A 14,976-nucleotide genomic window follows, 5' to 3' on the forward strand; every position below is an offset into this window, starting at 1 on the left:
ATTATACACATTTTCGTTTATTTGTTAAACATACAATTACTTCCATTACAACCCGGTCCTGTGGATGCTATAAGCGCGAATTCATATAAGCTGGTGTTACCGGAAAATCTTATCTTACTCTTACTAATATTATAAATGTGAAAGTTTGTATGTTTGGATGTTTGGGAAATCATCACGCGGAAACGACTGAACGGATTTGAATGAAATTTTGTACGCAGATAGCTTATGGGCCAGATATATAGGCTTTTTTTTAAGAGTTGCCACCTGCTAAAAAAGTTTAATTTATTTAATATGCGGGAACGACTGAATGGATTTGCATGAAAATTTGCACACAGATAGCATATGACCTACAGAGGAAAATAGGCTAATTTTTTGGAAGAGTTGCCACCTGTTAAAAAAGTTTAATTAAATTAATACGCGGAAACGACTAAAAAGATTTGCATGAAATTTTGCACACAGATAGCTTATGACCTAGGTTAGAAAGTAGGCTACTTTTTTTAAGAGTTGCCACCTGTTAGAAATGTTTAATTTAATTAATACGCGGAAATGAGTGAACTGATTTGCATGGAAGTTTTCACACAGATAGCTTATGAGCAGGGAACGGATTTTTAGGACCTAAAAACCTATAAAAAGGCAAAATAAAATAACGAAATAGGCTGGAAAAGGCAAAATAAAATAGTGAAAAAGGCAGGAAAAGGCAAAATAAAATAGTCGAAAAAGGCAGGAAAAGGCACTAGGTGTTGCAAAAAAGGCACTAAAAAAAGACAGAAAATACAATAAAAAATACATTTATTTTAGAAATGTTTATATTATAAGTAAAAAGAGAAAAACTATGAACTAGTTTCATTATATGAAAAATTTGTACTTTGAATCTTTGACTATTTTATCCTTTCGAGTTTCTAACTCATAAAACTTTCATCTGTATAGTTCTAGTAACATTGAACCACAAATGTACTAAATGTACTGAATGTACTAAATGTGTGCTCGACGTAAGTTGATACAAGCGGCGCCCAATTTAAACATGGAACGTTTGAAACGTTCATATTATCAGGAATAAGGGCGTTTTCCTCGCCCTTTACAATTTTATCCACACCCCTTATTGTCTCCAAGCCTTCGTTAGCTGAGAAAACGGCTTTGAATTTTTCCAACACCAATTTGGCAAGAGGTCTCTGCACTTCTATAAGCCGCATGGGCAATGTGTATATTTTTTAATCTTAAAAAAAATTGTAAATGCTACAATCACTTTTTTAAAGGTAGAAAAGGCAAAAAAGGCAAATATCTTAAAAAAGGCAAAAAAAGGCAACATCAAATATGTATATATGGAATCAGGGAAAGCTAAATCGTGGACATTCTTAATCGAATATGCTCTATCTCGTTAGCAGAAAAAAGGGCAATTTCCATAAAATCCGTTCCCTGCTTATGAGCTAGGTTGAAAAATAGGCTACTTTTTTAAGATGCACCACCTGCTAAAAAAGTTTAATTAAATTAATACGCGGAAAATTCTGAACGGATTTGCATGAAAATTTGCAAGCAGATAGCTTATGACCTACAGTGGAAAATAGGCTAATTTTTTGGAAGAATTGCCACCTGTTAAAAAAGTTTTAATTGCATTAATACGCGGAAACGACTGAACAGATTTGCATGACATTTCGCACAGAGATAGCTTATGACCTAGACTCGAAAATAGGCTACTTTTTTAAGAATTGCCACCTGTTTGAAAATGAAATTTTGCTCAAAGATGGTTTATGGCATGGATTGAAAAATAGGCTACTTCCTTAACCGGTTTTCCGATCAGAACGAAATTTAGTACACTTAATACGGATTTCGGAAGGATGGTCTTAGACTGAAAGTAAGTCCGATAGCTCAAGGCCCCTCCCACACTAATTGGAATTTTCATATTACATACATATCTCTGGAAGTATATGTGGGAGAGAACTGAAACTTGGTATAGTGATATGTATGTGAAATCAATGCTGGCATTAATCGATTAATTAATTGATGTTTTAATCAGTTAGTTAATTCGATTAAATTCAATCTGATTACAGTTAATCATGATTAATTTTAGTGTGACTAAACAGTTAATCGTAACCACCATTAAAAAATTAATTTTTAATCATTAACTCTTAATTTGATCAAGTAGGTTTGGTGATTAATTAAGTTATGCTGGAATTTCCCTGTGCACACAAAGCAAGTTAATTCGGTATGGCTAAGTCGAGTTTCCCCATCAATCTAAGCAATTTTGTGTGCATTTTCATTAAGATATATACCAACCAACGTTTTACAAACTAGGTTTGTAAAAGTTCCCAGTTTATGTATTACTAATAACAATAATTATATTTTTTTATATTATGTGCTTTTTATAAGCGTAAAACACAAGATAATTACTATAACTGGTGTTTGGTTTCAAACTCGGAAAAACTAGACAAATTAATCAGATTTTATTTTTAATTGGATTAACGTTTAATATTTTAAATTAATTAAACATAATCGCAGCCAGCGATTAACGATTAAAAAAATGTTATCATTAATCGTACAGTTGATTACGACTAATTAATTTTAATCGTCAAACGCGATTAACATTTTAATCGTTAATTTTTAATCGTTCTCCCATACTGACTGAAAGTTTCATATTGCATATCTCTTCAAATGTTTGGGGTAAAGCACTCAAGCTTGGTATGGAAATACATATGTATGTATGTGAAACTAATAACATACTCATGGAGAAAAATTAGAGTTATTGGAAAAGGTGGTGTGGCAACTCCCATGCAAATTAATTTTTCCATGCTGCATATCTCTGGAGGTGTTTATTGCAGAGGACTGGAACTTGGCACCGAGATGTGTATACAAAAATAATTCCATACTCATGGAGAAAAATTTGCGTTATTCGAAAAGGGGGCATGGTTCCTCCCGTACAAATTTACTGTTTTATACTGCTTATCTCTAGAGGTGTTCATGGTAGAGTACTGGGACTTGGTACTGGGGTATGTAAAATCAATTCTAAATTCATGGAAGAAGATTAGGGTTATAAGAAAAAAGGTGCGTGGCACTTCCAGTACAAATTTACTTTTTCTTGCCACATATCCCTGGAAGTGTTTGTGGAAGAATACTGGAACTTGGTATGGAGTTGTGTATACAAAATGTATCAATTGCTCATGGAAAAAATGTGAGTTATTAAAAAAGGAGGCATGTCGCCTCCCATACATACTTAAAACTTCTTAATACTAAGTGCCGCACTGACAGAATAAATTTCAATAAATGGAAAAAGGAGAGCCGGGTTCGGCCTTTTAATCTAAGGCTCTCCTGAGGCATTTGCTACAGTAATGAGAAGTGGTATTTTATCAAGGCCAGGTTACTAAATTTGAGTTGGAAATATTAGAACCCGCCGTGGCACCTCCAAGAAGGTTACACGTTCACGCGTCGTATACCTGGAACCATTTTAAGGTAAACTTGATTGATATATTTCGTATGCCTAGCGCGCAGATGAGATTTTATAATTTCATAGTTTTAAACGGCCTAAATACCTTAACTCACTTAAAAAATTACGAGCTATAACGAAATGGGCACAGAAATAAAATCTAACATCATTAAATTATTTTTCATATTTGTATAAAAGCGCGGGGTGAAACCAGCAGGTATAAGCTAGTAAATAAATAAATTACATATATGTATATCAGAAAATTAATAAGATGAAATGAAATTATTGTTTGATTTCTAACCAAACCTATGTATGTAACTCAATCGCCTAATGGTTTGCCGAACCGTAAACATATGTTTACACATCCAATTTCGTGAGTAGGTACCTGGTACTCACACCTTTATTAAGAAGTTCCACTTCTATCATGTGTACGGTGTTACACACAGTGTTGCCAAACATAGGCTTTTCCTACCAAAACTGGTAGGTTTTTGTCCATTTGGTAGGTTGGTAGGCTTGATTGGATTTTGGTAGGTTTCGGGACAATGAGTAATAGTTATTTGCGAAAAATAGAAAATATGTACGTATCTCCAAATATTTTAGCAACCTTTTTTACACAAATATTTCACCGGTGCGTTCGTACAACACAACACAAACATGTAAATATACCTGATTCCTAAGTACAAACGTATACCTTATCATTGCCAATATGCAATACGGACATCCATATATCGTGACCTTAGGGTGAAAAGGTGCCAAGTCCATTTTTAGAAATTTTTCGCGAGAGATGAAAAATCGATGTAGTTTCGTATTACCTGTCATTCTGCACCAAAAAATAAACTTAAAAAAAAATGGACTTGGCACCTTTTCACCTTTAGGTAGCGATATAATTTATGGCGTACTTGGACCAAGATTCCAGAAAAGTCTGCCAATGGGCTCGTACTCAACCATATTTCAGGCGGAAGTCTTCCCAATCGAAGTCTGTGTTCGCGAATGTCATCGTAGAAGGCAAATGAGGCCAGAATAAATATTATGCCGGACATTCAGGCAGCGTTAAAGGCCTTAGAGTCTTTTAAAACGGCATCAACGCTTGTAAACTCTTGAACCACCTACGAGCCCACCATAGCGTCACGGATGAAGGGTTTGAAGGCAAAGAAAGGGCTGACTGTCTCGCAAAGCGTAAAGCCCAAATGCGTTTGCATGGTCCCTGGTACATCTAAGGCAGACATGGGCACTTTTTTGCCCGCGCAGTAGCGAAAGTGCGAGCGCGGTCTGGAGAAAGGGAAAAACAGTTTACGGGAGGAAGGGTATGAAAAGTTGCGAAAAAATTATTTATATCCCACCGACATNCATATACACAATAAGCCATCGTTCGGACTTCGCTCCGATAGGAGTAGATTTGTTCCGTTTTGTCGAAAGAATTTGAAACCTAGTCCTCTACTTCGCTCAACTGAAAATCTGCTCCCTTTTGTTGCATCAACAAATTTTCTCTTCAAATAGAACGGAGGTGGGGTTTTTAATAGCAAACTAAAAGTTATATTTTACCTTTTTATCGACACGATTGTTACATTGGTGAGCTACAGCAACTTTGCAAATACACTTGAATTCGTGAATAGGCCCTCACAATCGCCCGATTTGAACCCGATCGAAAAATATTGCTCTGTCTAAAGTTCTGTAATTGCGTCGTTGCCCACCGATGTAACAATTGTCCCGGTAAAGAAAGAATGAAATAACTTTTTATTAATTTTAACCAAGGCATTTTAACTTTAATGATAATTGCTCGCTGGATTAAGGCGCCTTTACACGGGTCGATTTTCTAGTAGATTTTTGTCGTTCAACCAAAATCGACCCGTGTAAATGACATCTCAACCACTAGCTGGTCGATTTTCCAGTCTACAGATATCGACCCTTATAAGGCCGCTTTAGCTCCTTATTTGTACAAGGATACGAGGAGAAATGAATTGTTTTTTATAAAGATAAGAAATGCACATCTACTACGAATACTTGATATTTACTTCCATTTTTGTAGTCCGAACCCAGCAAAGAGCGCTCGGTGAAGGTCAGCTAGTGATCAAATTTGCCAACAGGGCTGCCAAACATACATAGCTATGAAGTGCCATATTGAGGATAAAAAAGTGCTAAAACGTGCCAAATAGAAAATTAAAAGTGCCAAAAAAGGTGTCATTCTCTTTAGTTCTTCCCATTAGCATTAAAATTAGACAAATTAAAACAAAAGCCCAATGTCAAAGTAAGATAAACCAGTTGTATACACTATAGAAATTAGAAAATTTTAGTTGAGAAAAAGAAGTACACGCAAAGGATTTCACAAAAATGTATTTAAATTTGGCTTTTTTTCAAAAGTGCCATTTTGGCACTTTGTGCAAAATTGAAAAATTCAGTACCATTTCAAGTAAAATAGTGCCAAAAATGGCACGGTTTGAACCAAGTTGGCAGCCCTGATCGCCAAGTTTTTTATTTAAAAAAGCACCAAAATACTGAAAATAGCGCAATTTCCCCTCCCCCCCCAAAAAAACACCAATTTTGTGTTGCTGTGTTTAATGGTATTCTCGCATATAAAGCTGTATGTTCAAATATTTTAAGTAATCACACAATGAAACTTGTAAATATTTCCAACTTTGCGCAGTTAATCAATTTAATAAATTTAATTTGCAAAATCTTTTTTTATTCGTAAAACAATTTCCAAAACTTGGTTTTTCTAGAGGCTTTATTTGCATGCAATTGCTTACTTTTGTATAAATGCGCACACCCAGCTAATTAGCAGAATATTCTATGGATTCAATGTCACCATAGAATCACGTTTTTATTATAAAATTGCCTTGAAAAGGGCACCAAAGAACAAAACAACCGCTAAACTAAACAATTTTCGCCTTTTAATTCCCTAAACGCACTTAATTTCTTGCGAAAGGCACACAGTTGGCAACAGTTAAATCGATGTCAAATTTACTCATATACAAGCATGGACAGAGAGTGACCCTGCAAAAAATGGGACTAATCCGGGGTGACTCCGGGAGCAATCGCAAAGGAGCATGCGACTAATACCACTCTTGATCTCTTTATATGGAATGAACTGATCGCTTTTGTTCGAGCATGTCCTATGAAGAGACTAATTTTTCACCTTTATACCCGAATGGGTATTAAAAGCGACTATTCACTTTTAAAAAATAAAAATAAAAATTTGCGCCAGCTGAGATTCGAACCGGGGTGCTCAGTTTTGTTAGGCGAATACCCTCTCTGTGTGCCAATGCCGCACATGAAATTTCATTGACTAAGTGCGTAGATATCATGTAATCGTTAAGAGTACCCGTTAGAGATGAGTTGGGGACTAATTGATCTCCAATTATACCCATAAGGGATTAGTCGAGACTAATTGACCTCCATTAGTACCCGTATGAGACTAGTTGGGACTAATTAATGCCCAATTGTACCCGATTGAGAGTAATATCGGAATACTCTCTTTAGAGATTAGTCGCACAATTTTTTGCAGGGGAGCGCCTGCTTAAAGAGCGTAAGCAAATACATGCAAATACATGCTTGCCCGTACGGGCAAAAAAGCCCATACGGGCAAAAGTGCCCATGTCTGATCTAAGGGATACACTGCAGACCTACTTAGGAGCTAGCTGGGAATAATCTCAAATCGCTGCCTACTGGCGGAAGTCAAAGGGAATAAGACAATCAAAGATATGCATAACTCTTTCCAGCAGGAACTCCGAAAGACACCTTGAATTTAGAACTCTTACTGGCAACCTGACACTGCAAGTTAACGTACGTTTTAGTTAAATGGGTCTGTCTGTAGAGACGGACTGTAGGATTTGTCGGCTGGTGAAAGAAACCCCAGAGTATATTCTATGTGCCAGTCCACGAAGCATGAATCGTAGATTGATACACCTTGAAGAACGATTGCCTTCTCCATCTAAAATTTGGAACATGGCCTCATCCAAAGTGCTGAGCTTTTTAAATAGCCTAAGGTTGGAGTGATTACAATTCTGATTTAGCACAATATATCTTCTTAGGTCGCAGCGCGGGTATCTTCGACGTAATAATAATAATATCGTCACTAGACACGAATAAAGAGCTCGGAAAAACTCTGTGGGGAGTTCTGGAGAATACTGTTGCACTCGAAAATATAGTTAACCGCGGACATAAGTTTATGAGTCTTTCTTCGCTGTCAAAGGGGTTAACGCGGCTTTATTTGCCGTCACCTATGTTAAGAGCCTTTCTTCGCCGAAATTTTTTTCCGCCTCTTTTTTCGCTATCAACTTTTGAGCTCGCGTCTTTATTCGTATCTAGTGACGATATGTATGTATGTATAAAGAGACATATGTTCATATGGATAAGTCTGAACAGTAATATAAATCGTTATACGCAGTTAATTTGTTTTTATTAATTTAGTTGTGTTTTAGTTTAATAGTTTATGTTAACTATGTTTTTAAACAATTTGACATTGAAAACAAATATTAAAACTCAAAAAAATGTTTGGTAGGTTTTGGTTGGTTATGGTAGGAAATTTTGGTAGGAAAAAAAATTTGTCTGTGGCAACGCTGGTTACACACGCATTTTTTTTTATAATAAAATCATTTTTTTGCACGGAGAATTTTCTTTTGCTCCATATTACCAATAGTGTTTGTAACCTTTGGTTGGTTTTAACACCTAATCTAAAGTCGGCAAACGGTTTGAAAAATCGCAGTTTTAAAATTTTTACGGTTTACGACAAGTTTACATGCATTTTGTGTTTACTTTCGGCGGGCGTGCTGTCAAGTCAGAAAAAGCAAAATCAAAATACATGTAAGGCGAATAAAAATATCAAATCAGCTGTTCTAATAATACCACCTTGTAGGAGTTGGTTTTTTACTTACACATCCCCTAAATCTGAATGATATGTCTAAGTTGCATATCGTCGGTGATACTGCAAAACGTTCTGTGTTACCTCTGGTGCTTAATTGATCTGCTATCTGTATCTGATCGCTTCTGGCAACCGTTCATCTTCATCAGTCAAAGGTAGACAGTTTTGTCATTCGTTTATTACAGTGTAACGATTTATAGATGCATTCCGGTGCATGTAAGAGACCATCTGAGTGTCAAGGGTACTAATAGCCATAGACCGTTTTGCAGTATCACCGACGATATATATTTATATGCATGTATCTTACAGAGAGTTATGATTTACGTAGGTTGTCATTAAACAAGTTCACAAAAAAGTGTTTCTTTATTTGCAAAAGATATCTTAATTTGAGACATTTTTTTGAGGTCCTTCCATATAAACCACTTTATCTGGTAACCGAGCGTTAAATAAAATAAATAAAAATACTTCTGTTATAGCAGAATAATCGCTTTTTCAAAAGAATTTTCAATGTGTGCCAGCAATGTATGCCGTTTTCTGAAAATTTATCTGCCCTTTAAACAAAAATTTTGTTCTGAAAAAATATGTTTAAACTTTAAAGGGCAGGCAAATTTTAAAACCTACATGATAAAACGGTGCTAAATATACTTATTATATGATTTTTATTAATTTTTGTTTGAAAAACAGTATGTTGAGTACTTGCGAATATTTCGCACGCTCATGCATCTTCACGCTTAAATCATGCATTGTCATCTCTACTCAGGTGTACTCGTGGTATTATAAAAAAAGACGATGCAAAAAAAAAAATAATAGAATAATAGATAGTTAACAAAGGCTGCGGTCAGCAGATTCAATAGTTTTATGACCAAATGCGATACCTTTTAGGTACTTAGGTGCTCGCTGAAAACTGTAAATGCAATTATTTACAGTAAATAAAAAAAAACACATATTGTTTATTATAAATGGCGGATTCAGAAGAAGAAAAATTTGTTTACCAAAATATGGGCACCGTTGCAATTTAAATTTGAAACCATTGAGTTAAGCATATGGTTTCATTATTTTTGAATTTTTCGTATTCGCCATCTTGAATTTCCCAATCCTACTATGGATTTGTATGGGGTGTCCTCAGAAACTAGGGTTGCCAACCGTACTATAATATATAGTATTGTACTATTTTTCCGATCGGAATACTATATACTGTTGGAAAAAAGTATAGCACGCGAAAATACTATATTCAGCTTTAAATATAAATATATTTCAGTAATTTGCAAGAAAAAATGTGTATTAAAATGGATGGCCTTTATGCTGAAATAACAATATTAAATGAAATATTCTTCAAAGCAAAAGGTCATATTGAGTTTATAATCAAAAACGGCAACATATTTTTAAAAACACTAAGAAAGAATTAACAAATTTACTTAAAATTATTTCTTTTTTACTCTCTATTCCAGCAACTTCGGCATTCACTGGAAGAACTTTTTTCATTGCCTAAAAGCGTTTTTTCTTTTAAATAAAATACTATATATATTTGAAGTGTACTATATTTTTCCGATTTCTTTTTTAATACTATAAATATCTTAGAAAATGTTGGCAACCCTATCAGAAGCCTCTAAACACCTTTTTTTAATGTTGTAGAAAATGTGGTTAAGTGCTTGCAACGATATGGAATGCATGAAGTTTGTGAGCTGATAAGAATAGAAGAAGATAATTCTGTCTAGTAGTGAAGCACTATGGGTACTCGATCTTTTATGCTACAATTTTATTTATTGTACCACTACCCAATAAACATTTAGGTTTGAGTTCAACTTGAGGTTAAGTTGAGAAGTAAGGTATTTCTCAAATCTCCAATGTTGTTTCTCAACTGTACCTCAAGTGGAGGATCATAGCGTTCTCAACAAAAAGGGCATTTGTCTTTGTATGAAAAAAGGACTGTTTCTCAAGTTGAGAAAATGCTAGTTCTCAACTTGAACTCTAATGTTATTCTCCAATTGGTCTCAAACATATCATTGAAATACTGAAGTTGAAATAGTAAAATACCTTATACCTTTTTGATTGAAACGACATATATAGATGAATTTAAATATTAATTTTTCATTTTATTACTCCTTTTGTATTATGTAGTTAATCTATATCGTATTACAATAATTCACTTCACAGTATACAGTCCGAAGGTAATTTTGCCACTTGATTCACTTCGCGTTTTATTTTCTTTCAGGAACATTTGAGGACCCTTTGAAGATTATTTACTTTTCGTTGGTAGTTTTCTCCTTTATATAGCTTTAGTTTTTCACTTGATAATTAAAAATTCGTATCTCTATCACTTTTTACGTATCTGCGAGTGGGTTAGGATGAGTTGGAGAATGATGTTGGATATCAACTTGAGAACTATGAATTTCTCCAAGGTTGGAGAAATATTTTTTTGGTGTTTATTAGGTAGCTACAACTAATTACACGCTCATTCACTAACACTTACACAAGATACAACGAATACACAAAAGAGCGAATCACCCTATTGTACTTGGTTCGAAAAATGCGGGGCTTTTTTGTAGACAATTCCCAGCGCTCACCCTTACTTTCCTTTGATTGAATTTTTTCATGTGCTATTAAGAACATAAGTGGAGGAGTCACCATTTTATTTTGCTTAAGGTGCTATCAATATGGAATATACGAGTTATGAAAGATTGTCAAAAATATTCACCCAACGGAAGAGGATATTAAAGAAACATTCATTAAAATTAAACATATGTAAATATCTACAACCAGCAATGAAACAATTTATAGAATTTTTTCGATGATCATATATCGACAAATAAATCGATTTTTCTTAATAAACATAATCGTGGTATAAAGCTCAATAACAATATTAAAATAAAATGTTAATAAGCCACAATAAAATTGAGAAATCAGATTAGGTTTTTCAAAAATGTTGTAAGAATAATTTTTAGATTTCCTTAATTGTTAATTACATAAGAAATATTAAATAATCACAAGTCTCAATGTGATTTTTAAATTCATCTCACGTAAATGCAAATAAAATTGAAAGTTAAAAAAAAATAAAAATAAAATATTCATATATCACTTTTTCACTTACAGGTTGACGAGGTCCTTGTAGGCTGGCTGCTCTCCAAACACTTGTCGAAAAGCTACGCTTAAGCAGATTAATTGGTGCCAATGATTTATTCAAAAACATTACTCCGACTTATTTACGGAAATATAACAATATAGTGTCCAAAGTTCAAACTAAAAAATAAAATGTTTTACTTATAAAATCGCGAGATATGTTAACTTAGTCCCAATTTAGTCGCAAAAACACCGCGTAAGCCAGCAAGTGGAACTCGACTGAAGGAGACATGGGATTCTTACTAGTTAATCAGTAAAGTGTTTGCTCTTTACGGTCACTACATAGCTAAGTATTCTACACATTGTGCGATTGTGTTATGATTTTTGTTGAACACATATTTTAGTAAACCAAAGTCGCTGTTATCAATCGTCACTACGTTGTGCTTTAGAAACAAACAAAAAGGTAAGAAATCACACGCTCGGACAATCTCCTCTCTCATTTCGCTTGTAACTCATATCAAATTTTACTTATATACGCGTTTCTATTGGAATACTTATCAATTGGAGCAAAAAAGCTTTACACAACAAATGTTGCTTCAATATTATTGATCCCTCATTAATTTTTACTTTACTTGTAATGATGGATTGTAGTTGCAAAAATTTTATTTTGTGATGTATTTATACAAACATGAACGGAAGCGGGCAAAATTCAATCAACAACCGTCACATTTTTTAAAACTAGTAAAGTATGTATGTGGGTATGCCGTGTTGGGCCGTATTAATAAAAACTAAGCAATTGCTTTTTCTTAAAACTCCAAACACCCTACTTGATTTATTCAAATACATTTAGGTAAAAGGTCTGACGTTTTAAGGGATTTGCTTAGTTTTTATTCATACGGCCCATTATTCTTATATCTTGAATAAGGTAAAAGTTTGTTTTCTGCATTTGGTTTTATAACAAATGTGAGCATACAAGGCTTTGATGTGCCGAGGAATTCTTATCATTAACCTCATAATTATCGATATTATTATCGTTGTTCGGTGCGATATTGCACGACGTTTCTGCGTGGTTCGAAAACAGTTCACGACTGAATGAAGTGCCGATTTTTGAAACAAACGTGCATAATTTACAGGCACTGTTATGCCGTTATACTATTCATGCATTTGCAAATATTTACTATATAAACCTTCAAAAAAGATACTGTCAATCAAAATCGTCCTCTTCAGTCAGAGCAAACTTGAGAGTAATACTAAAAAGTTAAAGACCACTTTGATTGGGGCACCGAAATTGCGCATATGGAAACTGTGCATTTAGACATTATTTCGTTTTCAACCGAAACTGTGCATGTATGCTTTATTTCGGTTTTTGCCATATGCATTATTTCAGTTTTAAACCGAAACTGTGCATGTATGCACTACTTCGTTTTTTTTCATATGCATTATTTCAGTTTTAAAACGAAAGTATGCATATGCATAATTTCGGTATTTTCTCATATGCATTATTTCGGCTTTCAACCGAAACTGTGCATGTATGCATTACTTCGAGTTTTTCATATGCATTATTTCGGTTTTCAACCGAAACTGTGCATATATGCATTATTTCGGTTTTTTTCATATGCATTATTTCGGTTTTCAACCGAAACTGTGCATGTATGCATACCTTCGTCTTTCAACATATGCATTATGCATTATTTCAAACGAAAGAGTGCATATGCATAATTTCGGTTTTTCTAATATGCATTATTGCGGTTTTCAACCGAAACTGTGCATATATGCATTATTTCGGTTTTGAAAGTGTGCATATTGATAATTTCGTTTTTTCTAATATGAATTATTTACTTCTACTTAGTAAGGGTTTTAATCCCTAAGCGCGGCTGAAAGCCGCCTACGCAGAGAAAAGTTCTGAGCAAAAATACTTCCGCTCTTCTTTTCCGGCAATACAGAAAGGAGAATTCTACTTAGTAAGGGTTATAATTCCTCAGCGCGGCCGAAGGCCGCCTACGCAGAAAGAAGTTCTGCGCAAAAATACTTCCGGTCCCCTTTTCCGGCAACACAGAAAGGATAATTATACTTAGTAACGGTTATAATCCCTAAGCGCGGCCGAAGGCCGCCTACGCAGAAAGAAGTTTTGCGCAAAAATACTTCCGGCCCCCTTTTCCGGCAACACAGAAAGGAGAATTCTACTTAGTAAGGGTTATAATCCCTAAGCGCGGCCGAAGGCCGCCTACGCAGAGAGAAGTTCTGCGCAACAATAATTCCGCCCTTCTTTTCCGGCAACACAGAAAGGAGAATTGTACTTAGTAAGGGTTATAATCGCTAAGCGCGGCCGAAGGCCGCCTACGTAGAAAGAAGTTCTGCGCAAAAATACTTCCGACCCCCTTTTCCGGCCACACAGAAAGGAGAATTCTACTTGGTAAGAAGTCGGAATTTTAATGCTCTAACCCCTAGCATTGTTTTATATCGAGAAATATACCTCTATTTTTTATTTTGAAATCAAAAAATATATAAAGGTCGCTCAAAGCGCTCAATGTATTTTATATGAAGAAACAACTTTTCGTAGAAATAGTATAGAATTCTTTAAATCAATATTTTTCGATCGGAAACTCTGATTTTCTTCAGGAGACTTCCAATAATAATACCTAATTGTTCATTTAACCATTTTTAAATACTAACGATTTCTTTGTCCCCATTGCATTTTTTAGGATTTTCTGGGGTTTTTGGCGGACCGTTAAATTATATTTACTACATGAAAATTCCGACTTTACTTTTTCTCATATATTTTTTGGAGCACCCTAGTGTACATACTATGCACTAGAACAGGGCCGGCGAAACTTTATACATATACGTGCCATTATTTCCAAAGAAATATTCAATATTGCCATGGCGTGCCAACAAGAAATCGTCACCGTTAATTGATACTTAAATCGTACAAAAATTTAAAAAATAACGAATTAAGCGTCTCTTAAATGTCTCTGTGTACCTTTCGCGGTAAGTAGTTAGTAAGGACTCACGTATTTATAATGTACATATAAATAGCACTTGTGAACTGGACTAGCCATGAATGCAATAAAATCTATACATATAATAAAATTGTAACAGGCCGATGTCTGTACATTGTAGATATTAAAGCAAAATTAATGTGGGGGGGGGGGTCTTTATTAGAGTAACAGAAGCCAAATCAACCATTTTTAGAATTTTTGCCTGTCTGTCTGTCTGTTTGTCTGTCTATTGTCTGTCTGTCTGTCTGTATGTTTGCACGCGCATCACTCGAAAACTAATGCATGGAATTGAATGCAGTTTTAACTGATGTATTGCTAGAGGTCTAACTTAAAATATAGAAAGAAAAAAATTAGAGAGTTGCCACCTGTTTGAATATTACAGGTTAAGTAAATTGATAAGAAAAAGTGAATATTGCAATATGGGCGTTAAAAGAAAGAAGTTTAAGAAAGCTTACAAACGGAGGGTTGCCACCTGTTTGAAAAATTTTATTGAATTAAATTGATAAAATAAATGAAATCTCTATTTGTAATTATAATAAAATTGTAACTGATGATCTCTGTACATTATAGATATTAAAGAAAAATTAATATGGGGGTCTTTATTAGAACTACAGAAGCCAAATCAACAATTTTTAGAATTTTTGTCT

The sequence above is a fragment of the Rhagoletis zephyria genome, unplaced genomic scaffold (assembly GCF_001687245.7).
Source record: "Rhagoletis zephyria isolate East Lansing unplaced genomic scaffold, Rhagoletis_zephyria_1.1 Rzeph_scaffold_00060, whole genome shotgun sequence".
Classification (NCBI taxonomy): Eukaryota; Metazoa; Arthropoda; class Insecta; order Diptera; family Tephritidae; genus Rhagoletis; species Rhagoletis zephyria.